This window comes from Centrocercus urophasianus, unplaced genomic scaffold, assembly GCF_019232065.1.
Source record: "Centrocercus urophasianus isolate 14NV4802_14NV808 unplaced genomic scaffold, USGS_Curo_1.0 seq_24, whole genome shotgun sequence".
Lineage (NCBI taxonomy): Eukaryota > Metazoa > Chordata > Aves > Galliformes > Phasianidae > Centrocercus > Centrocercus urophasianus.
Window position 1 is genome coordinate 7998228 of NW_024884800.1, and position 25227 is coordinate 8023454.

At 35.4% G+C, this 25227-nt stretch overlaps 1 protein-coding gene across 1 annotated transcript in view; it reads right to left on the reverse strand.

Annotated features, from left to right (window-relative positions):
- Nucleotides 1–19032, reverse strand: part of KLHL4 (kelch like family member 4) — a 67711-nt gene extending 48679 nt beyond the window's left edge. The window contains exon 1 of the mRNA XM_042824969.1: nt 18964–19032. The gene's annotated coding sequence lies outside the window, so the exon portion shown is untranslated. The remainder of the gene's footprint in view (nt 1–18963) is intronic.
- Between the last annotated feature and the right edge of the window lie 6195 nt (nt 19033–25227).

Genomic DNA, 25227 nt, shown 5'->3' on the forward strand with positions numbered 1-25227 from the left:
ATATTTACGCAAGTTCTTTTGCTATCCAGCTCATGATCTAGTTTGTATCCGTGCTGTTAAATAAAATATCTCACCAGATCTTAAGCTTTTTACAGTTTGTCTGTAACAGAAGATTAAAGGAGGAGTTAATTCTGTTACTGTCTTTAACTGTATGACTTTTTTATTCAGCATTTATCAAGCCTAAATATTTTCTCAATAAGTGTCTATATATTAAAGTAACTGTGTGTGATCTGTGTGTGGAGGAGTGGTTTTGAGAGCTTATCTTTTGAACCCAGGGAAAGATTAATGTAAAATTCAGGGAGTGCTTTGTTATGTATTTGAGTCTGAAGCAGAAGAGGTCTCAAGCATGTGGATTAGTGCTAGGATTTCTGGTCAGTTACAGGTACAGCTTACAAGAAATTGAAGGTGAACATTGGCTTCTGATGCAAAGGTGCTACAGTAGTAGCAAGGATAGGAAATATCTCTGCATTCCTTTAAAACACTCTCTATACTTTTAAGCACAGGAAACAGTAGTTACAGCTGAATTTTATTCTCCAACTATTTCTGTTGGTTGTAAGCTAAAAATCTTACTGGTGAGCACTCATTATCAAAACTGTAATAGTTTCTCTGAGTTATTGATGAGCAGATGTGTTTAATACAGTCTTACCTTTTTGCCTTTCATTCTGCAGGAAACACAAAACGTAAAATAGAAGTTTATTTTTTTCTCCTGAAATTGTGCTCTGGTATCACGAAGATAGAATTTTAAGTTATTTATACCTTAGATGATTGAAACAGCACTAAGCAAGGAAATTTTTAGGTCACCTTTGTCCTTGCAGGATTTTCTGTTTGCAGTAAAGAAAAGCAGCCTGGAAGCTGCTCCAGATTTAGCAAGCACTGCATGGTCCGAGCAGTGCAAGGGATTGCTGCCACCATGCTGCTCCCTATATGCAAAAAGTCAGCTTGGCTTCATGGCACAGGAATCTCAACAGAACCAGTACTGTTTCTTACTACATAAAGCAACCAAAATAGAAACTAGGGGTAGGTACATTCTGAATTTCATCATTTAACCAGCCTTTTTTTCAGAGAGAGAGAGATATATATATATTAATTTTTTACAATTTTAAGAATTAGCTGTTTACTACAACGCTCAAATGACTCATGCACTGACTACAAGCTTCCTTATCATAGATTTTGTTTGTGCTTGTTAGGAAGCTAGATTCCTGTAACTTCATTGCTCCCATTGGGCAGCTGGGGAACTAAGGGAGGGTGACAATCCTCGTTAAGCTTTTCTTCTCTTTGCCTTTGAACAGAGAGGTATTTGTATTAGTGAGGATTATCATACAGAACAAAACATGGAAAAATAAATGGACCATGGGAGCCAACACAAGCCTGCCAAAGTCAGCAGTTTACATAATAAATGGAATGCATGTATGTTAAAATATGATATGAAATAATCTGTTATTTTATCCTGTAAGATTTACTGTTTAAGATTATATGGCAGCTTCAGTAGCTCTTGACCTATTCCCAAGCGCACAGCATGCGGTGTTTTGTCTGGGAGGTTCATAGCTGAACAGCTTGAAAGTAAAGGACATCTCAAGGATAGACTAAGTGCAAAGATCTTTCTCTCTGCATCAGGAATGAGCAAAAAAAAAAAAATAAAAAAAATCAACCTTCCAAAGCCACTCCCTGTGCTAGCTAGCTCCTTCCAGTGGTCCTCCTCATTTTTGTGTAGCTTGTGGGAGCAGTGTTGAGCTCTGGTTTTCTGTATTCATGGACAAACAGTCATAGGAACAGTCAGCAGCACACAGCCTGAGGTTGCTTGGGACAGAAAATCAGCCATGACGGGGATGGACTGAGAGCTCTGTAAAGCCGGGATTGCTATGGCCACTATCAGTGCATGCAGATACCCTGGTGACTCCAAGAGCTGGGGAAGCTTACTGAAAGGCAGTAATTGCTTCCTGCTCTGCACTGGGACTATCTGGGTCTCATTTTTGGCTCCAAGCTAGCCTGCTCCCATCCCTCTATTATACCACCCCTGCTAACCTCATCTTTGTAGCAACAAATCGGAATTTGGCCGTTTTGCTGCTCAGGAGCTGAGCCAGTTCTGAGTGACAGTGAAAATCCAAGGTGTAACAGAAGCTTTTGGAGGAGAGCAGGGCTGAGGAAAACTCTCCTCTTGTGTGAAGGTACATGGGATGTGCCTTGGTGTCATATGGTTTCATTCAAACAATGAAACACAAATGTTGTAAACCAAATGCCCAAGAATTTTGCGATTCTCACATCTCTCCATTTACTGAATGCTCCTTCTAAAGACAGGGGCTAATTTGGGTTTCATGTAAATTCCTGCTGGTGTATGTTAGCTCTATATTTGTAGCATTTGTAAGTTTTGATATTTGAATTTGAAAACTTATCTTGCCAGATTTTAATGATGCTGCTACTCATTCTTATGTTTTTTTCCTCCAAAAATGTAAAGCAATTCAATATTTAAAATAACTACACTGTTCATTTCAAGGCATATGTTACTGCATATGTTTCTAGTTCTGCTTTCCAAATGAGTAAGGTGGTTTTTTTCCCATATACTGGTATTTCATTCTGGACCTAAAAGGAAATCTGTTTTGAATCACCTTTTGAAAGTGTTTTTTTAGCTCTGATTGTTAAACCTTCTCCACTGGATTTAAGGAAAGGAATCTCTTGCACGCCTTTTTACCTTTTTTACATTGTTGCTTTAGTACAAAGGAGATCAGATGTTGTAACTCCTTTATATATTCAATTTAAGTGCTATAAATACCTTATTTTGCCATGCACAAAATGAATTTTTAGCAGTGAAACTTAGCCAATAGAAAATCCAAATTAACTACTCCAACTAAAATGATATCTCAGATAGTAATAATCTTAAAGGAGTAAGTGTCTCTTAAACCCCTTTTGTATCTTCAAATGGGGGGAAAACAAATGGTTTTTAGTACCAAGAGTAAAATGGTGGTGCTCATGATGGATTTAATTTTTTTTTTCCACCTTCAGTTTCTGTCGCTTGCTATTATAATTTCTTTACTTATATAAAGTTGTTTTTTTCATCCTAAATTAACAATGCAAGCTCTTTAACAAGTCCAGAAAAGGAAAGTGTTAAGCTTCTATAATGGTAAAAAGGTTTCTTTTTTTTCTGTCTCCAGTATTTTGTCAGCTGTTAACTTCTGGTCATCTGTAGTAAACTGTATGTTAACTGTGTCACAGTTGGCAGTAATGATGTCTTACAGACAAACTAGGAAAACAGCTAGCAATTTGTGTAATCAATATTTCCACATTTTCCAAGTAACGTTGGATCACTTCTCTAAAAAGACAGTGTCCCACATTTAATTCAGCAGGGAATTTTCCTCTCGCATCCCTCCAGAACTGAATTAAATTTTGAAAGATGTATATTTAGCAAAAAATATTTTGATATCAATGTGTCACTCTATATTCCTTGCCTGTTAACCATGAAATAATTTTCCAAGTAACATCAACAAGATAAAAAGGAAAATCTAATAGATAGCCTTTAGCATTCAAAAAAACAGATTTCAGTTTTATTTTTGCAAGCCATGTAAAGTGAAGTCCCATTTTCAGTAACTGTGCTTGCATTCTGACAGGCAGAAAAGCTGTAGGATTTTTCCCCACATGCTGCCTGTTCAATCAAAGGAACTCATTACTGAAGTTGATAAAGAGTGAGTATTAATACTAAGCATGTCCATTTCATATTAAACGCATTATACTGGCAGAAGAATATTTTCATCTCCTGATCACAGCAGAAGTAATTAAAATTCAAGGCATTAATTATACTTTAATTAAACCAAACCATATTTCATATGACTGTTTTGGCAGTATGAGGAAGAAGTCTGTCTCCTCAACAGCTAGTGAGATGGTTATGACAAATTATAAAACCACTGAAGCCAAGTAGAATTGTTCCAGTCAATTAAGTGCATCTGTGAAGGACTATATACAGCATGCAAGCAAAGGGAAGAAGTACAGCAGTATTTTAAACTCCTTCAGAAGCACTCTGCCATCATTTAAAATCACAAGTAGTGAAAATTTGTGGATTTTTTTTCTCTCCATTTAATTTAAGAAGCCCGTTGTTTTTGAATGAACCAGTTAACACGTCAGGCATTAATGGCACATCTGTTGACCTCTTAACCTGGACTTCTCAAATTTCTCACACAGTGCTTTGCAAATGTATATTATTCTTCTTTGCATTCAGTGTTTTTTTTTTTGAAACTATCTTTGTGTGTACTGTCTATGTGTACTAATGTGGAAGTGATCTAAAAAAGATTTTTGATTTTGTGTTTAGAATTGTGTTTCAAATCCTACCATGGTACAGAGGATTGGGTTAGAGTGACTCGTAACACTGCAGATAGGTGACAGATACTGAAGCTTAGTGTTCCACCAGTTGCTTTCCAGCTCTGTGTTTTCAAGCCTGCACTTTGGTGAGCAAGAACTGCACAAGCAGCTTTGTGTTCTCTTTGATTAATTTTGGTCTTTTATTTATAAAAAGCTATAAACAAGAAAGCTTTGGAGATATATCCCTTTTCAGTTATATCTGAATATCCTTCTCTTCACAGAGATGGTGGCTGGTATCTAAGTAATTGTGGCCATTTACTCAAAAGTGCAACATTTAACTTCTCTTCCGCAGACTTTATGAATTTTATTCAAGACCTTGGTTATGGTAGGCGTCTTACTTCTGCTTTTACTGAAATTAGTCTAGTGAATAATAGTCTTGGGACTTGTGAAGAGGAATGTTTTTCTCTTGCGTAGTAAAGAAATTAGGTCATACACACGTTGGCAAATGGCAAATGTTAAAATGCACAGGTTTAACAAAAATGTGCAAAGTGCTGACGTAGCAAGGACTTGGTCAAGTCCTGATTACATTGTTTGAAAATCTGAGTTGAAGAACATTTGTGTTTAACTTTGGTAAGTAGAAACAAGTCACTATGTGACTTATCATGGAGTTGCTAGCACCGTGTCCAGCATGTTGCTTAGTTAGTAGGCTTTCTCCATAGCGACAGTGAAGCTCCTGAGCTCAGTTTGCTGCAGGTGACCTTGTTAGTAGTGTAAATGATGCCTCCTGTAAGTTAGCTCCTAGTTATAGCAATTGTGGTACTGCCAACAGTATTTCCCAACAGACTGACATGGATACTTTGGAAATCTACATGGATTATTTTAAGGTGTACTGGCTACATACAAAGTCTAATATAACTGTATGTCAGTTTGAACTTTCGTCTTCAGTATAGGAGCAGGGTGGTCCAAATTTGAACTGCAACAGGAAGTAGATTTGAATAAAAATAACTCACACTAGGAAAAAGACATAGGGCTTACCAGAGGGATTACTAACACACTTCATCTTCTTAAAACTTCCAATAAATATCTAACTTGTGTATAAGTTCATTATAATGTCTGCATAATATATGGCAGTGGCTGCAAAGGGATTTGAACAGTGATGTTCAGTCATATGAAATATTCCATATTATTTCTTGGTAGTTTTTGATAATAGTCTCTGTTATTTCCCAGGTTTCTCATACCAGATGATGCTTTATGAATAAATCTTACCCTGTTCAATGAAGCTGAGATTTTTAAATAGGAATTACTCAGAAGATGCTAATTGAAGTTAAGCTTTGGAATCTGATCTGTTTATTTTCTGGGCTGTTTGCTTGAACATACAGTGTTGTTCTGACTTTGATTTTGTCCTTTTGTATGATACACTGTTTTGTAATTTAAAGAACAGTCGAATTTATTTTTGAAAAGGAAATGATTAGCTGAGAAGGTCAACATTTTTTTTTTTGCAGATTTGTCAGTTACATAATTCCTATGATAGATTAGATTTTCTGTAACAGTACACAATGGAAACATCCTGATAAGTGAAAAAACCCCAAACATCTTCTAACTGCCATTCCATACTACTTTTCTTATTTAGAGTAGTTAATGAACACTTCTTGCTGTTCTGTCTCATTTTTCTGTGAAGCAGGCAGGTTCTTGGAAGCTGTTAGCAGCTTCATTTCAGATCAGTTCTGTTCCTTTTAAATGTTTGGACCACAAAGTGTGCTTTTCATACAGATGGCATGGTGCATGAGAGAGAGCTTCTCCAGGGAAACTCTTTCCCTGTGATGTAAATGCTGTTAATATGTTAGACTGTTTTCATAGATGCAACGTGTAAGACTGTAAATAATTAGTCATAGTCTTGAGATTGTAAACAGTTGGAATTCTTAATATTTCCTCCTCTACAAAAGTGCATTATCCCCATGATGAGAGTCACTCACAGGTACCTTCCAATTAAAACAGTTCCATTATTGAAAATAATCAGTGCTACGCTTGAGAAAGTGGGTAAGGAGAGGTGTAGCTCTGTGATTCAGAGATTAGAGCACTTGTCTTGGGAGTGCTATCTTGGTTTCTACCTGTTTTCCATTAACAAGTACTTTCTATTAAATAATCCTAAAGCAAATGTGGAAAAGGCCAATCTTCTCTCCAAGATAACTGCCCCAGCTGCTGTTCACTTTGTTCCTGTCCTTGTCCATTTAAAACACTCAAGTTTACACTAGTCTAGCTACAACAGTCTTCTGCTTTTAACAGGCATCTCGTTTAGTACTGATTCTTGAACAACAGAAAAAGATTATTTTCATTAATTTAGCTATAGACTAAACCACTCATCAGTTCAAAATCTTTGATGTCCCATATGCAGAGTACAGAAACATCATTCCACCCTGATCTTCAAGATGATATGAAATGATGATCTAAGAAAAAAATATCAGAGATGCAAAATGCTTAGCCATGTGAGAATAGAAAGAGTGAAATATTTTCCAACCATGTGCATGTGAGACCATATCAGAAAGACTGCAGTGCCTCTTTGGTATGAGTCAGAAAGCTGCTTCTATTTAATTATTACGTTATTTACTTTATTATAATATTCAATTTCTTATATCATCTTTACCAGTCTTTTTCTTCCCTCTAAAACTGATTGATTCCAGTTACATTATTTTATGGCCAAACATAAAATTGTCAGTGAAGTTAGTAATGCCTGTTAAATAAGCTGTCAAAACATGAACTGTTTCATCCCTTAGAGCTCAGAATGAAAGACAATTTTATGTAAATTAAAATTAAAGTCTTTCGGTGTCACCTTGTTGGACAGCCTGGAGATAGATTGCATATAGCTGCTGTTCATTATGATGCATCTGTAGGCTATTCAATTTCAATAATATATGGTGAAAGAAACATCATAGTCTTAACAAAACTGGCATGATAAAAGAGTATATGTTTTAGATGTGCTGTTTTTGTGGTTTTTTTTTCCTTGAGGAATATATTCTAAGTTAAAATGAAAAGATCATAAATGGGGTTCGTTAGATTGCAGTAGGATTTGGGTAGATACATGTAAGACATCTTTATGTGGGACAGAGAATCCTGGGTTTCAGAATGGTGAAGAAATGGCATGTTGAGTGAGAACTTGGTACTTTATGGCAAGTATTAGACTTGGTATGTTGGCATTTCTACCAAGAGGTCTTTGAAATCGGAACAAAGGTAATTTTATTTGATGAGAATTTCATATTGAGTCAACTGTACATGTAAGCTGTATTTCATTTGCACATACTTGATAGAGAACTGTCTGAAAGATAGCAAAATTAAATAATGGCTGTAAGTAAAAAAAAATCAGGCTTAATATTTCAGTAGAAATAATTTTATATTTATTGACTTTGAAACTCTGAACATCAGTTTTGTCTTTAAAATTCAATTATTAGAAACTAATGCTGTCTACATTAAAGTCGAAGTCTGATAGAACCCAGTTGTCCTGGGCTTGTTCTTATGTACTTGATTTGAGCACCTTCCTGGGTGCCAGAGAATATTAATATCAGATGGGCTTTAGATGTGTTTCTAGATTAGTAGCTCCTCTGACAACAGGAAACTTCTTTGATAATCAAATACTTGCAAAAGCATTGGCCCTTTAAACTGTGATGGTTGTACATGCTTATTTGCTGAAGTGCAGATGAGCAGGGACATTTTAACTGTATAGGGCAGTGATACCTTGTAGAGGTTCTGAGGTTTTCAAATATAATGTCATTTGGAAGAAAAAATGTAAATGGTATTGATTTCTTCTAAAACAAATATCTAAATAGAAATTGCAGTCCTGACCATTAATTGCTGTTTAGGAAGAATGCCAGGCAAGAGATCAGAAGCCAAGAGAATAAGGGTGTCCTTCTTTAAGCAGTTTACATAAATTTATAAAAACCTGTTTGCAAAGACCCTCATAGAAGTTTCAAGGAAACTGTGCAGCACTAGAATAGGAAAGTCCATAAATGGAAATGTAATTGGATGAAGTGTGAAATGACAAGTGGAAGTTAAAAAGTCGTTTTTAACACTGGGGGAAATTGTTAGTAGAGTTAGCTAAGGATTTGTGCTTGGACCTTTGCTGTCCAGCATATTTATAATAATTGGGCAATGGACTTGGTAAGTTAACATTTCCTGGTGATGCCGAGTAGCAGGATAGCAAAGACAGTGCCTGAGATTGAAACATGTCAACAATGCATTAAAGTGGCAGATGAGATTCAGTACAGAGAAATTCCAAATTATGCACTTGTTGTAAAAGAAAAGTATCAGCTTTACCAATGAAATGATGAGCTTGTTACTCAGTTGAGTAACAAGCAGTTAATACACACAGGAGCAACAAAGGCGTCATATTTAAGCAGAAAAAAAAAGAAGTAAAAGAAATACTAGAGATTCTATTATTTTCTGAATCCTTCACTCTTTCACTTATGAAGTACTTGTTATAATTTCTAGTTATAGTCACATTGCTCATATCAACAAAACTAAATGAAATAAGATGGCAGACAAAACAGTTTGGAGTACTAATGCAAGAATCCCTCTTAATTTCAGTGAGTTTCAACTGTCTCCAAAGATTAATGCCATAAGCATTGTTAAAATGGATCAGTTGGTAGAAATTTAATTAGTGCAGTATTTTAAATTTTGGCAGCTTTTAATATAAAGCAAACAATATTAAAAATGACAGTCATTGTGGATGCCAACAAAAGAGAAAGACACTTAAAGGATCTGAAGAAAACAGTACATAACTTTAAAATGTTCCATGGACTTCCTTAAGACAATGAGAAGGGCTTTATTTGTTTTTTGGGAGTGAAAAGCCATTAATCCCCTGTAGAGCTTAAAGCAGATAGAATCCTACAGGCAGTATTTTTACTGGGAGAGATTTTAAATTAAAGAGGTTTTCATACAAATTTGGTTTTGGTTCTGATCATCAGCTGTAGTTTATCTGCTAGTCAGCCTTGGTCAAACCCCTTAGGGTTAAAATTTTATTGATCTTGAGGGATTTCCTGCCTTATAGAGTGAACTGCTGTTTTAACAGTAAATGGTTTTAGAAATATATTCCCTACAGTAAGGAAAGAGTGATTAAAACTAAAAAAACTTGACAGCTATTGTTGGAATTTGCAAGAATTCGTTGCTATGGCTGTAATTAAAATCCTGAATGATAATCAAGCTTTTAGTCAAGCTCATGCCATATATGAAAAAACAAATACCAGATTATTCCAAAAACATTGTCTTCAGCACATTTTGTTGTTTATCAAAACAAATACTGATGTAAATGCTGTGTTGAATTTGTTAATTATATTCCCACCATTATACCAGACAGCATTCTTTCAGAATACTAATAGCTTTATGCAAATTAGAGAAGGGTTTTTCAAAATAACTTTGTTGTTTTAAATCATTATATGGTGTGAAGCAGTCCAGTTTCAACTCAGTTCAGGATGCTTGTCCTCTTTACTTTTGTCATAACCTGAGCTGCCTTCTCTACCGTAGATAGTCCCTGTTCATTGTAGGGGAGTTGGACCAGGTGACCTTAAAGGTCTCTTCCAACTGAAATGAGTCTATGACCGTTCAGATGAGGAGTCGGTTCATAGCTTCTGACTTGCATTGCTTGTATATCCAAATTTTCACGTGGGGCCCATTCAAAACATTCTTAAAGATTCCAGTCATAACCAGGTCATTCCTGCACTCTGGCTTGCAGCAGTCCTGTAGTCACAGGGCTCTCCCACTCTTGCCTGTCATGCCATTCCCATTTGTTGTACTCCAGTATCTTTTTTTCCATACCGAGATGGGAAGGTGAAAAAAGAACATAGTCCAGGAAATGGATTTCTTAGACTTCGAGAGAGTTATTATTATATCATATTATTATATCACTGATGCTTACTGTATGCATTTATCTAGGAAGCTTATGGTCTGGCATTCATCTAGTCCATCAAATTCTTAATGATAAGTTGATATTTTAATGTGTTTATCTCAATTTTTAGAATTAATCTTTTTGAAGAAAAATGAGTGTGGATTTCATTTTTGAAAAAAAAATAATCAAATGGGTGTTATGAATAATATCTCTAAGAATGAAATAGCAGTCTATTCTAAACCTAAATCATTCCAAACTCAAAGATGTGTAAAGCTAGATGGACAATAGGTAAAACAGCTGCTACCAAGTATGTACTTCCCTTCAGCACACTATTAACATTTGTTGTCTAAGATTTCCTGGAAAGTAAGTCTAATAAGACTTGTTTTGTTTGAGGTGTCTATTACACAGTATTGTAATCAGTTAAGAAACAGATCTGCTGAGGAGCTTAGAAAAAATCAGAGGAAGTAGAAAACTCTTCAAAACAAGCTGTCAGGAAACTGTTGTGGTGTGTCTAGAGACAGTCAGTTTGTGCCACGCTGACATTTTAAACAGCACAAATGTCCTTTGAAGCATGGGAGAGTCTTCTGTTTGGCTTCTTAAAATAGGCCGGGATGGAGGAGGTACAGAAACCCTGACAGTTCACATGAAAGGAGCAGCACATTTAGGAAAAAGGAAGATCTGTGAGGACTGGAATGAGGTTTAGAAGTTATTGTTGCATTGATGTTTGACATCCTTTGTCAGCACAAGGATAAGGGGACAGTTGGGTTGTGTTTACACCACAAACATGAGAGCAGCTGAACGGCCGGATTTATGAGCTGAGCCAGGAGCTGCTCACAGAGCTCTTTGTTCATTGCATTGTGTTGTGAGCTCAACAGAACAGAGCACATTAATTCTGTGTGATGATAATGAACTCTCAGAGCAGGGTATGAACAAGATGAGGAGAACCCTGGGACACATGGTAATGGTTTCGTAAGCGTGCTGCTGTTTCCTGTGTCTGCATTATGTTTCACAAAGACATTAAGATAGGTTGTTTCCAAACAATGAGTTTCCTGAACTGAACAAATCCATTTAAACATAAGCTAGCTCTTTTGCCGTTACAACATAATAATAGCAACCCTATTGGTCCCTCTTAAAATACAGTTATAACTGTTGCGACTTAATGCTTCCCACAGCGTGAGGAGGGCTGACAGTCAATTAAATGCTGAAGGAGGAATTAACTATTGTAGCAGGTGAATCAAAAAGATGAAGTATGTTATTATTTCTTACCTAGGAAATGCTTCAAACAAAACATACTTAAAAGAATCATCACTGAGAAAACCTAAATGAGGGGATTTATAGGTTTCTTAAATAACTGACTTTTCATTTCTTATTATTTCAAACAAGACCTCCAAATGACTCCTCTTGGAAAATGTATTTTAGCAATTCAATAACAGGTATCAGCAAAATAATTTTCACTATCTGTGAAATACAGGACTCAAAAGCTCCCCTCTTCATGAAGTGGGGAAGTAAATTTCATACCAAAAAGATTTTTCTGCTTCTTTTAATTCACTCAGCAATAGCTAAGACTGCTCTACTTGTTTAAATTTTACACCCTGCTGTGGTGTAACGAGTAGGGAAAAAGAACTCTCTGTCCTTTCTGCCTTCTGTCCTCTTTAATGTAGTACATTGGATATTTTTCAGCTGAGCTTCACAGCAGTTCAAAATCTTACCACATTATAGTGAGAACTTAAATGTGTTTTTAGCTATAAACTATGAAGCAAAAATTCAACCCCATTTCTTGTGGAGTATTCTTGGATGGGGCATTTTAGTGGTAAAATTTCATTGACATAGTTACCTGTGTTTAAAAACATCAGCAAAATTCCCAATGGGAAGAACCACAATAAGTAAAGAAGTTTGAGCATAAAATAAAACTGCAGACACTGGAAAGCAGTAGAAGGCAAATTTAATTCTACATCTACTTGTGGTCTAAAAAAGTGATAGAACATCATTCTTTTAAACTGCAAACTATTAATTGGAGAATCTTGCAATTTTTTCCGTACTTTAGCTTTTATGCTTCCTTGTTTATGGTACGTGCTGACAGAATGGGAGGCACTTCTACTGAAATACTGTTTGTAAGAATGGCAGTAGGACTGGAAGCCTGCTTAAATACATTTCACAGTACAAATACTCTTGCTGTGATGCTCTTAATGACATGAATAACAGTTGTAGGGTAAGAACAAATATCCTAGAGCCAACATAGTTGCTCATAACTTCTGCTTAATGAATTTAGTAGCTTTAGTAGGCTACATCATGGCACATATTATGCATTTGATCTTACTAGTTGCTGAAGATTTCATGCTATCAGTAATAGAAATTGAGATAGTAATTTATTTCCTGTTTCCTGACTCTAGCATCATGTCGTTATGTGCAAATCTCCAAAAATATGTGATTGGATAAATTGGAGCTCCTTCACCACGCACATTTAGAGATCTAAATTTGTGTTCAGCAGCTTTTCTAGTGCAGTAATGTCAGAGTTCAAAAATTAATTATTAATAGATGGTATTAAATAAAAATATCTGACGTCCAACTGTGTCAGCAGTACTACACTCATTTTTGTGGCTTTTTTTTCTGTGCCATGCATTAGGATTTAAAGGAAGTCAGCTTTAAGCTTTTTATAGTCAGATGCTTAGTATTTTTAGACAAGTTAGACTTCCTACTTAATTACAGAGGAGAACTTATTTGAAGTATGACCTGAGTTTACTTCCATACATTAATTTTATATGAAATGCTTTAGACAGACATTTGGAAAGCAATCCCAGTTATCTTATAAAGTCACCATTCTTTTTCACAGGCAGCTTTGATCTGCTATTTGCTAAAATCATGCTGCCTTTTATTTTTTAATGGAGGCTTTGTACTGCATATATGTAGGAAACCACAGAATATATATTCAAATTCTTACTTAACATTTACTGAAAGACTCTAATCCATACAATATGAATAAACAGCGAAATAATAACAACTCAGAATAATTGTGTAACAGATGAATAATAAGTAGTGTACTCCAAATAGACAAAATATTGATGACTTCCAGGAGAAAACAACCTTTCTGAAAAATTACAGAAAGCCAGGTTTCAAAAAAGCTTCCAGATATTTTTGAAGTGTGTGAAGATTGACATTTTCTAACATCGCTCAGCTTCACAGTATTTCTTCCTAACGTTATCACTTACTCAGATACTCACTGCCATCATCTCATCATCTGCATTTGCTTCAGTAATGCCAACAGCTTCTCCATAGGCAAACAATTCTAAAATTGTGAAGTGGGTAGAAGATGATAGGCTCCTGTCCCCACCCTCAACTCCTTTACAAGCAGCTTGTACTCCATCAGGAGCAGCTAAAAAGGAGGCGAGGTTCTGCAGTGCAGGCACGGGGTGAGCCAGAGGGAAGTGGCTATGGACAGCAACCTGAAAGATGTGACAGTGCCACAGCCAACATGTTGAGGGAAGTGATGCCCCAAGTGCTTTGAGTTTTGAAACAGGGGGGCGGACATTTTTTCTGTAAAATCTGATTGAACAACATTTAGAGGAACGCTTAGAAGGAGCCAGTACAGCTTGTGAAAAGGAAATAGAGCGATACATCATCAGATCTTCGGCTCACTAAGCATCTCAGTGTTTATTCTGAAGTCTCACTGAATAGTAGATAAAATGAAAAAGCACTGTGGTGACATTGAACTGTGGATTAAGTCAACAATGAAAAGCTGAATGTGGATTAATTTCTTTATTTTTTGAAAGATACTTTTTCTTTATGTCTCCTAAAACAAGAATGGATATTAAAAAGAATCTAATTGTCTTTCAAATTACTCGAATAGGTATCCTTACAAGCAGAAAAATTTATAGCCATTGCAGATTATTTATCTTTTATGAGCTGTTTTATGTGGTCAGCACCATTTTCTTTGACTATTAGTTAATCCTTCTTTTGTAAATTACAGCATACAATTTGCTTGTTGTATTACATGAGTGATATCAGTATGCTCCTGGAAATTCTCAGTGTGTGTTATATCAGCAATTGCAAGTTGATAACAGTGTCACATGGTGCTTTCCATTTTGAAGTAGTGTAATACAAGCTGTTATACAAGCTTCCATATCTTGGACTTCTTGATACATTCATTTTCCATTCATTTTGAAATTCTATAGATACTGATACAACTAAAATGAACTACAGAAATGTTGACAATATGAACAGTAGGCACAGGAAATAAAGGGATTGGAACTGGGAGTGTTGTATTGCAATATCCATGTTTTGAATATCTGGTTGTTAAAGTTATTTATATAAAATTAAAATACTTAAATGCCTCTAGTTAGAAGCTGAAATATTATTTGCAATGAAATTTACTTTTCTCAAAATTTTGAGTTTTCCTAGGGGTGTTTCTTGACATTTCTTTATATCTAACCATGTCAGAAAACAAAGCCACACCACATACTATTACACCGTGTTGCCTGTGAGAGTCATTCACTGTTTTTCACACCCCAATCTATGACTTGCAGTAGTTCAGAGAACATGAGAACATTTTGCTCTGCATTGGAAATGTCAAGCAATCTGTTCAGCTCACATCTGAGATATGATATTGGCAAGATATTTTCTGCTGTACCAATAATACAGGCTGTGCTGACATATGTCTGAGATAAGTCGCAAAGGCCCACACCTCAGTCTGAACTGCTCAGTAGCACATTGCTTTCCTCTGCAAGACCTTGAACCAGGTTGATTTTTGGTTCTGTTTTACAGTTCTCATGCTCATAAAAGCATAACAAATAAATGGGGTTGGGGGGGGAAATATGTGCCATCAATTACTGAGGGTCACTAATAGAAAATCTGTTGTGTATCTATGTAAGTCATTACTGTTCCTGTTAAAGTTATCTCTTTAGGTATCTAATTTTGTTAAAACGTCATGCTGGCTATTATTTGATAGCTGACCATGATTGACAGGAAGGTTGGACAAGATGGACTGGGTCTTCAAAAGGACCCTTCTAGCTTGAATTAGTCTGTGATTCTAAGCTGTTCCAGATGCAGTGGCAAAGATCTCTGCAATATATGACAGTCCAGAGTTGCCTAGAGAAACAGGACCCACAGGACTGCTGCCATGCATGGAATTTATGAATATTGTTGTTGTTTTGCCATAAAGTTTACAAAAAAACCTTAAAAGTGCTTCAGTCTTCAATCATGCTTTATCTCTTCTCAATTCAGGCAATAAGTCATATATTTAAGAATTCCTAGAGTTTCATCAGTCCTAAGCAAACTGCTGCCTTAAGGTACTGTGTGTGTGTGTGTGTGTGTGTGTGTGCATATTTTTGCAAGTTATTTACAGCACAGAGTTATTTCTAGTGTATAATCCAGAGTGTTTGAGATATGCCGGATTTGTATACGGGGAAAAATGAGAAAGTGTTGGCCAGACTATCTGCTGCTATAACACGTGCACAGTATATTCTTTGGTAAGAGAAAATGAGATGGATGCGAATTCTTCCATTCCACTGACCTTGTTCAGTGAGCCTGATCTAGATTACGTTATGCCAAACATCATGCGGTCAGATCTGGTTGTAAATATGGTATGACATACAGACTTTGATGGAGCTGATCTGTCCTTCTGGGCATTTACATTTCAGTCTTTGGTCTACATATAGGGGCTTTTTCTGTCTAAAAATCCTGAATATGCAGTGTAGAGAGAGGGTAAAAAATAGCTCCTCCAAGGGCTGGTATTACTAGATATTATTGTTCCTTGGACATTTTCCATGTAATTTAGAGCATCTTCAGTAAATAAAACTGATAATGTCTTATTATTTGACAATGTAATTATCCAACATACAGTAAACAACGTTTTATGTAAAGACATCATATTTTCACAAGAGAGACAGACGTGGATAATCCTGTTCCTTTTCTGAGCCAAATACTGAAATTTTATTGAAATAGAATCCAAATAACTAATTCCTGCCTCATCTGTTTTTGAAGATTCACTGTGCCAAATTGTAAAACATAGCTGCCACTGTTATCCCTAAGTTTTAATTTATGCATGTATACTTGAGAGCAAAGTAAGTACCGCAAAACTATGTGAAATAGATACTGTGGCAGTTTGGTCCAGCATAAAGTTGTGGGATAGCATGGCAACTTAGAACCATTAAACTATACACACACACACATATATATGGTTATAGGCCAAATACACGATGATGCTTTCTGATGTAGTATTATTTGGTATCTGTATAGGATAGCAGCATTTTATAGAACAGAATTAACTGGAGTTTAGCAGTTAAATGTTCATCCCGTATGTCTATTCTGTACAGAAATTAGTTGTGTCTTCTGTGCCCCAGGAGTTTCTGGTTCTCTAAATTGGACATCTGTGAATTCAATCTTTTCACATATAGTGTATTCACTGCTTATTTTGACCTTTTATATTTAGGGAGAGAGTATTTGACTCATACAGGTTTAAATCGAGTAGCACACATCTCATTAGAACAGAGTGTTAAGGGACTCTTCTTTGCATAGCTGGAAATGCGTTAACAGATGGCTTCAAATGGGAACTGGACAGTTCCTCCAGCTCTTCTACTGTAGGATGTGCTCCTATGAATACAGAAAACTTGCTAGAGATAACAAGTGTGTGCACAAAGTAGTATTTGATTCATCACCTTGTTCTGTGCTGAGTGTTTCTAAAGGTGTTTATTAGTATTTTACACAGTTTGGTTCTAGGTGTCCATGAATGTGATATCCTGTTGTTGCTTCTGAAATTGTTCGGATTTTAACAAAAACAGAAAAATGTCTAAATTGTAGGACTAGCGAGCAATAAATATAGTGACCGCTTTTTATTAAGTTGCACAATATATGTATTAACAGTGCAGTGAAAAGTAGAACTAACAAACTATTTAAAAATAAACAGCCAGAGTGCTAGATATTACAGTGAAGCCTAAACTGTCCAGTTATCTGTGCAATGAGGTGGGCAAAAGGACCACAAATTTCCTTATGCCCTGGATATTCCCAAACTTATTCTCCAAATCTAATCCAATGGGATGCATCTCTACTTGATAAGAGGGTAAGGCATTATTGCTTATTATTGTCAGCAAGATGGTGGCGATTTTTACATGAATTCTGATAGAGAAAATTATCTGAATCTGATATCACACTTCACAAAGGCATTTGAGTACTTAGCTGTCATCACTACCTACATGGCTTTAAGATACTCAGTGTTTAAAAAAAGAGAACCCTCTAAATATACACCAATGCTGTGAAACCTGGAGGTAACTGGATTTTCTTCAAGCTTCTCCCATTTTATTAACTCTTTCCTCCCTGCCAAGTCATTTGATTCATCCGTCAGAAAATGTTCAGTTTCTAGATTATTTTGGCACTCTTTCCATTTACTGGTGTGGCAGAGCAGTAATATATGTCATTTTTGCATTCTAGGGGTCATCAAACTTTATTAAATACCCTTAGACTGTTTTTCCTTATTTAGGAGAACTTTCTTAAAGATCCACTTCCTCTGTTGATGTACAATAAATTAAAGCCTACTTCAGAAATGTATTAGGCATGTGAGTGCACTATTGAGTTGAATCTTTCATGATGAAGTCATTTATTTATCTATGTTATAAATTGAGGAAATGATGAGGAAAACATGATAGCATTACTTAACCTAGAAAGTGGAGTAAGGGAAAAGATACAAGCAGTGAATAGAGAAGGGAGACCAGTTAGTGCAAGATTGCAATCATACTGATTATTCTCGCAGGATGTTGCTTCTTTTTATCTTGCTCTTTTTTGTGTGTGTATATTCTTGATAGCAGACGCTGTGGGAAAGATTCACTTTCTGTAGCTCTATGAGCCCTTTGAGTGCAATTTAGAACAACAGGCCTAATTTTTGTGCCTTTAAATCACCCTCTGGAGAAGCCTCTTTTTTTCCGTTGAGGAATCTATAGTTTTGTTTCATATTATTGGTATCTAGAATTAAGCAATGTGAATATTGCGTATCGTGTACTTCTCTTTCTTTCCCACTGTGTTTTCAGAGAAACCTGGAAAGCATCTGTCAGACTGAGGCCATTCCAGTAACATTTAGTTGTATAAAACATAATGCAACTTTAATTGCAGCAGCTGTGATTTCTAACATTTACATTTAACTTTGAGAAATTTAATTATAATCAAAGTGGACAATTTTAGATGTGGCTGATGGAAGTGTTGTTGGTGTATTCCCTTTTGTGAGGACATGTTGTTCCATTCATTTGACCAATAGTGCTGTGGCAAAATTGCCTGTAGTTAATAAGCATTTATTTTCTCTTCACTCTAAGCAGCTATTTTTCTTTACTATCTGCAATTTAAGTTATTAATGGCATTAAATTTATTTTAAAGTTGACCCTAATATACATGTTCTAAAATACATTTTTGCAATTCAGGGATTCGTGAGATTTACTGCATAGTTAAGAACTTCAAGGTTAAAAATGCGGCATTCAAAGCACGCTCTCTATCCTCATTGAGAGTTTGTGTTGCATATGAGGAATACCCATTTCCTCTTTGCATCAGCTATCAAAGGGCCTGCTCCACTCGTGTCCCAACATGGCAGGCTCAGCAGTGACAGCCCTGCAGAGAAGTACTCTGCCCTTTGTTTGAGAAGCGCCCCTGAAAGGTTCTGACTGCGCCACTGGTGTTTCTCTGTAGAGAGCAGCAAAGTCAACCAATACAACTTTGCAGAGTTGTACAGTTTACATGGTAAGTTTGTGCTTTTCTATGAGTTATTCCAAAGGTCCAAGTAACAAACACGCATGTGATCCATCAACATAGGAACCAAATTAAAATTTCCATCCTACCTTTTAGAAGTCTCAATTGGAAGTTGCCAACTTTCAGATAAGGGCACAGAGCCGCAAAAGGAACCAGAGCTGTTGAGAGGCTTTGAAAAAGAATTGCCAACAGACAAGTGTGTTTTCTCACTTTTCAGTGACAGATTATTTTAGAGAACTCCCTAGCCCATTTCCTATTTCCTTTGCCCTTGGTGTGCTGAGTAATATTTGCATTTTTCCCTAAAAAAGCATATCTTCCTCTCTGGGCAGGCATTTTTGATAAATGTTTTCCGTTGAACTTCCTTCAACATCCACACTAAATAATGCCTTTGCCAAAGATCATTTCCTGAGGGCTTTACTTTCTGCTTTCTGAGCAGCATGTAGCCTCAAGATTTGCCTTGCCTGCCTGCTACCACTTTGTGTTGCTTGGGATTGCAGGAAATTTTCCAGTCTCTACATATAACTATTTCAGAAATTATCTGACTATTCTATGGGGGATAAGTAATTTCAACTTTGTTTAACTTTGTTTAATTTAATTTTGGTACTGTCAACAGAGATTAATTGGAAAATGCTGAAACAGGATGATATCAAGAAAATTCCACTTAATTTTTTATTCCATATTTCCAGTTTGGAAATATGTTCCAACAGGATATAGTTATGTCAGAAGTTATCCAGCTATCTTTAATCCCTTAAACAATACCTGACCTGTAGATCTTGGTCATTAGCATTCATGACTAGATGAGAACGTGATGGCACTTTTCCTTTGGTTCTTGCTTTTGAGTTGTAAAGGTGGCATGCTTTGTAAAGTATGTGTTTTTTCTTTCAGAAGCTGACGTGATTTTTAATAGACATGATGGAATATTGTATATACAGCTCTGACATTTTTAACTGTTTATTTAATTGCCTTCAGGATTAATGTGAGAAAGGTAGATACAGATTTGAATTTTACTGTTGCTTTATGAGAAGCATATATAAAATGAGAAAAACAGCTAACAATTGGTCAGACTCAGGATGCCAGGTATTTTGGTTTAAGTTAAGATCATCAGACACAAAAGTAGACTCTGAAAGCTTACTGGAACTTCTTGTTGTTTTTTTTTCCCCTGAAATTGCATCCAGAAGCCTAGAGAGATAAGGTATCTTTCTTATCATTTTTGTTTTAAAGGCAGATGTGTAAACTGAATTTTGCAACAGAAAATTGCTGGAAGTCAGCATGGCTTGCTACGTGGTCTGATTCAGTAAACATGCTCCTTCAGTTCTGTTTTCTTTAAATGTTTTTTAAATGTTTTTTATTAAAAAGTAGATGTTTGGGAAATACGGAAATTTTTATTCTACCTTCCTTAAATTTACATCTCAGAGCAGAAAAGCCTTCTATTAAAGTCTGAAAACTCTTGAATGCATTAAAAATGAATAATAGGGAGGTTGTTTGGTAAAGGCTTTCATTTGTTTTACAGAATAGCAGTCAGCAGCTTTCATGCCACTACTTTCAGTTTGTTAAAATTATTTTTTACTTAGGCTAATTGTCCTTTGAGTCTCAGTGTTTAATAACTTTGCATTTACAACATCTAAAATTTAAGGTTTTGTGTACACACTTCAGTGGAATCTAATGATTTATTAGAGTTCTGCTATAAAAATAAAATTGGTAAGTGAGCTACACTTACAAGGGAATGAAATTTAAATTAGAATTTGTTAGAGTGATCCTTCCAAGATAGTGTATGAAACGTTGCCTTCTAATTTGATGCATGAACATCTATCAGTTTACATTTCCTGTAAAAAATTACTTTATAAGCAACACCAAAGTAGATCTTTACTGTAATATTCATCAAAAAGGTTTGTCTTGGAAAGGTGATTTGCTTTTCCTTTTTCTAAAAAGTAAGAAAAAAAAATACTTTCACAACAAATTTTCTTCTGATGACAACTACAGAGTGTCTCCAAATGAATGCTTACCTGTGCTGATAGATATTATTCTTCAAATATTGCATGAGTATTGGATTGTCAATAATGCATTTCATCACAAAATTGGCATCATTCTCCTCTAGGGGGAAAAAAAAATAAAGTGTAGAATACATTCTTTTTTAAACATTAGTTTATGAGTACATTCTTCACTGAAACAATCACAAAGAATTACTCTTAGTGGAATGTATGTTAGCTTATGTACTGATCCTCGTGTTGAGGCATAAAGAACTGTACTGCTGACTTACAAGTAGTATTCTTAAATCTCAGTAATTTACCTTGAAAGACTCCACTGTGAATATTAGAGAGCATTGTGAGCCTGATGCTTTATTCTTACTGAAGTGCGGAAATATAAAGTATTGATTTTTGTTTGGTTTGTGTGCACTGAAGACAAAGAAGAAATGTCATTTTTTAATACCAAGGGTATATGCCCATTGTTATTAAATGAAATTAAAGGTATGTAAGGCAATAGTTGAAATTGCTTTGAGGGGAAATAAATGCTATTGCAATAAAAATAATTCTCAAGTAATGCCACTGAATATAATTTATAACAAGTTCATCTCTCCAGCTGAGATTTCAAAAAATCCTTTCTCATTGGATTCAAAGGAATATACTGTCTATAATAGATATTGTGCCATCTCTAAGCTTATGGCTTTGTACAGATTGACACTAAAACAGGACAGTATGTTTCCTCATTATTTCAGGTAACAGGTAGTTCAGTCTTTTTTATTATTATTTTAATGTTTCAGACTTCTTTTGGATGTTGAATTTTGAGATGGCCATCAGCTTAGATGTCACCAGTACAAACAACAGAAGTGCTCCTGTTCCCTCTTCTTCAGCGTTTATCAACTTCATGTTCATGATTGTCCATTTTAGGGGCTCTAAATGACCATCTAATTGTTATTTGCTACTTTTTGACACCCCTGCTGTCAGCAGCCAGCTATTTTTTCTGTTTACTTCTCATTTTTGTTTTGCCAAGAAAACATATGCGTGTATATACTTTGAAAATTCTTACTAAGCTGGGAATGCAGTGATGCTTCTGTTTACATAAAAATGCCACTTACTGATTTTATATATATATACACGCATGATTGAAGGACACTTCAAATTTGTTTCAATATTAATAATTACTTACAACATTTTGTATTTGCTAGTTAAAGCAAATGTTAATTCTTCATAAAGATGCTTTGTTTTAAGTACTAACTGTCTTGTAGGATTGAGCTGTTGAAACTTTAGCACAGGAGAAAGGAAGCCACCTGCTGATGATAGGTAGAAAGTAGTGTTCTCACATCAGAGTTTTAGAGTAAAGACAGCTTTCTAGCAGAGATAATGTACAGGAAGAAATTACATATTTGAGTTCATTTGGAAGTACATTTGTTGTATCTGCAGTATTCATGCTGTTAGATGCGGTGCTCAAACATGTTGATGTACTGTGAGGTCAGTTTTTAGCAAATGAGGTGTAGCATTTATTTTCTATAATGTGGAACTGGGCGTTTTGAAGATCTGAAGATTCAGCGATGAAATACAGCCCAGAAGCTTTTTTTTTCAAAAAGGAAATGTTTCTTAAGACTTTTAGTTCTAGATTTATCTCCCCACAAGTTCCTGAAGTCTAGCACTTTTAAGTTAATTTTGAGGTGTTTCTGTAATTCCAGGATGATAAGAATGTAGACACTATTCCTATAAACATGCTGGAAAACTGGAAGAGGTATAACTATGAGAGGAGATTCTAATTTATATCATTAATAGTTAATTGTATATGAAACATTTATAGTTCCTCAAGTTTACAGTGACTTACATGTATATGTCTATGTGCTAAGAAATTTCTGCAGGAATGCTCAGATAGATTTGGCAGATTTGGAAAAACAGAAAAAAATTCAGATATCATTTCTCTCTCTGTCTGGTTTTGCTGACCATATGCTCTCTGCCCAGTAAATTCAGGCCATCCAATGAGGCTTTCAAACTAGCTTACAAGTTGCTGCACTCTTTTTGTACATGATGATCAAAAAGAGTGCAAGTCAGTTGGGTAGGAATTAGCATCTGCCATCTGTCTTCAGTGTGATAGCTGTCACATTGTTCACATTGCTTATGTGGAGAAAAAATACCCTGCCTATTGATGGAGTGTATTTCATTTCTTTCTCCTAGTGCTTGAGAAAAGAGGAACCCAAAAGCTATTAGGACTGTTAAAATCAGAGATCAAGATAGCCTGTCAGTAGTGGAAAGCATTTACTTCTAACATTTAGATTGTCTATCTTGTTGAAACACTAAATAAAAATTTTATCAAGAAAAATTACCTAATACTGTTCTGTCATAAAATAATTCTCTGCAAAATGTTTTCTGTTATTTCCTGTGTCACTGTTCTAATACATTTATAAACTTGTCCATCATCGTGGTGTTCTTAATTAAAAATTAGTTCTCCAAATGATTTCTTTTTATTTAACTCTAGGCGTATTTTTACATGTTCAACAAAATTGATAAAATACATTCACTTAATGATAACATCTATTCATAGTAAGGCTGTGCAAGTGTAAAGACTGAGAGAACTTGAGTAATTAAGATAACATAGATAAATGAGTGAGAACTGACAGTAAGACGAGGAATGAAGGTTCAAGATAGCCTGATGAAAATGAGGAATCTTCAGGCAAAAGGCACAATGTGTTACGCAGTTCTGTTCAGGAAAGCAGCTCCCTTCTCTCTTACTGTATTAATATCACAGTCACCAAAAGGGGTCTCTCTATCACCATTAATAAATGGGATTAAAGATAAATCTGCAATCAATTTCCAATCTAATCACAATAAGTTACTATACTGTGATTTTTGTCCATAAATGAAAGACCCGTATGCTTAAAGTTAAGGGTTTAGCTGAATCCAGACTGCTTTTTTGTGTGTAAATAACCTAATTTCTGAAACAGTGATTGTGACTATAAAACAAAATGCTTTTCCCCACAACCATTTTGTGTATGTAGCACATATCAAAGAAATACAAGTTGCTTAAATTCGTATTGGGTGGAAATCAATTTGATTTTCAGTCTTGATGTAATTGTGTAGGTATGTTATGGCCTATGTTGTGAAATACCATTTCATGTGTAATAAATCGTAGAAGCTGTGGGGCACTGAGAAGCAAACAGTGCAACAAGCACTTTCTGGATTTGCATTAGCAAATCTTATAGGTTACAGTTTCTTTTTAGAATGAATGCTCTTGAAGCGTGGGGTTTTGTCATATTGCAGTGTGAATAAGCACTGGTACAAAGGTTTTATCACTCACGAATAGAAAAATAATATTGGGGGATCTCACTGAATTAAAGAATATAAAGCAAAAAGTTACAGCACTGAGTTCCGATAATGTGAAGAATGAATAGCTTATACAACAGTCTGAGTGAGGGGGCTGCCATGGCAACTGCTGCACAAGAGACATTCGCTAATAAGATTTCCTCTGAAATTAAAGATACATCTAGGAAGTTTTTGCATCAGAACTGTACTTTCTAAATTTTGCTGCTAGCGCTCAGCAGCTTCAATTGCAACACTGTAGGATGCTCTCTGCATTCAGACATTTCTCCTGTGCTACTTCAGTTCGAGGAGATGGTTTTCATATGATAAAATTCTGATGGGTGTCCTGTTTAATTTTAAGGCAGACAATGGTGTGAATAATTCAGAGGCATTTTTGATGTTTATTTCTTCACTGCCATAGCGCTGCTTTCCATTTTACCATCAGCTGGTAACATACAACTTGTCTTGCTGAGTTTCTTACTTGTAACACTGACATAATTTAGCAATTTAGAGAGGGTGGTACCTCTCAGCCAGAATAATCTGTAATTTAATGTAATTCTTGAAAATAATATACTACATAGTTTACTACAAAGTAACTTTACATCTTTTTATTGGACATAGACTTTAGACACAGAGACTTTATAATTATGTTGTAAGCTTCTCTGCCTCATAAATATTCCTATGCTTCTTGTGATTCTACTAATTTACGCACAGAGTGCAACTGTGTGCCAAAATATAACTTGTGGGATTTGATTCAGGGTTATTTTTAATTTTTAACTGAAGGGGTCCCTCTGCTGGATCATTTTGTAATTTATTGAGAAGGTTGTGGGGGTGATTATGTTTGGAATTGGAGTATTTTCATAGTGATGTAAATAAGCATTCGTTTTAGCAATCAGCTTTAAGAAGACACATGCACAGAAAGATTATTTCTCTAATGATATATTTATGATAAGTAACATACAGTATTATTTCTATATAAGAAGAGAAGAACAAGAAAGATAACATCTCTCTTTTAAATTCTTAGGCTTTTTTGGCAGTCCTCAAAAAGAAATTTTGTTAGAAGCAGAATGCAAAGATTAA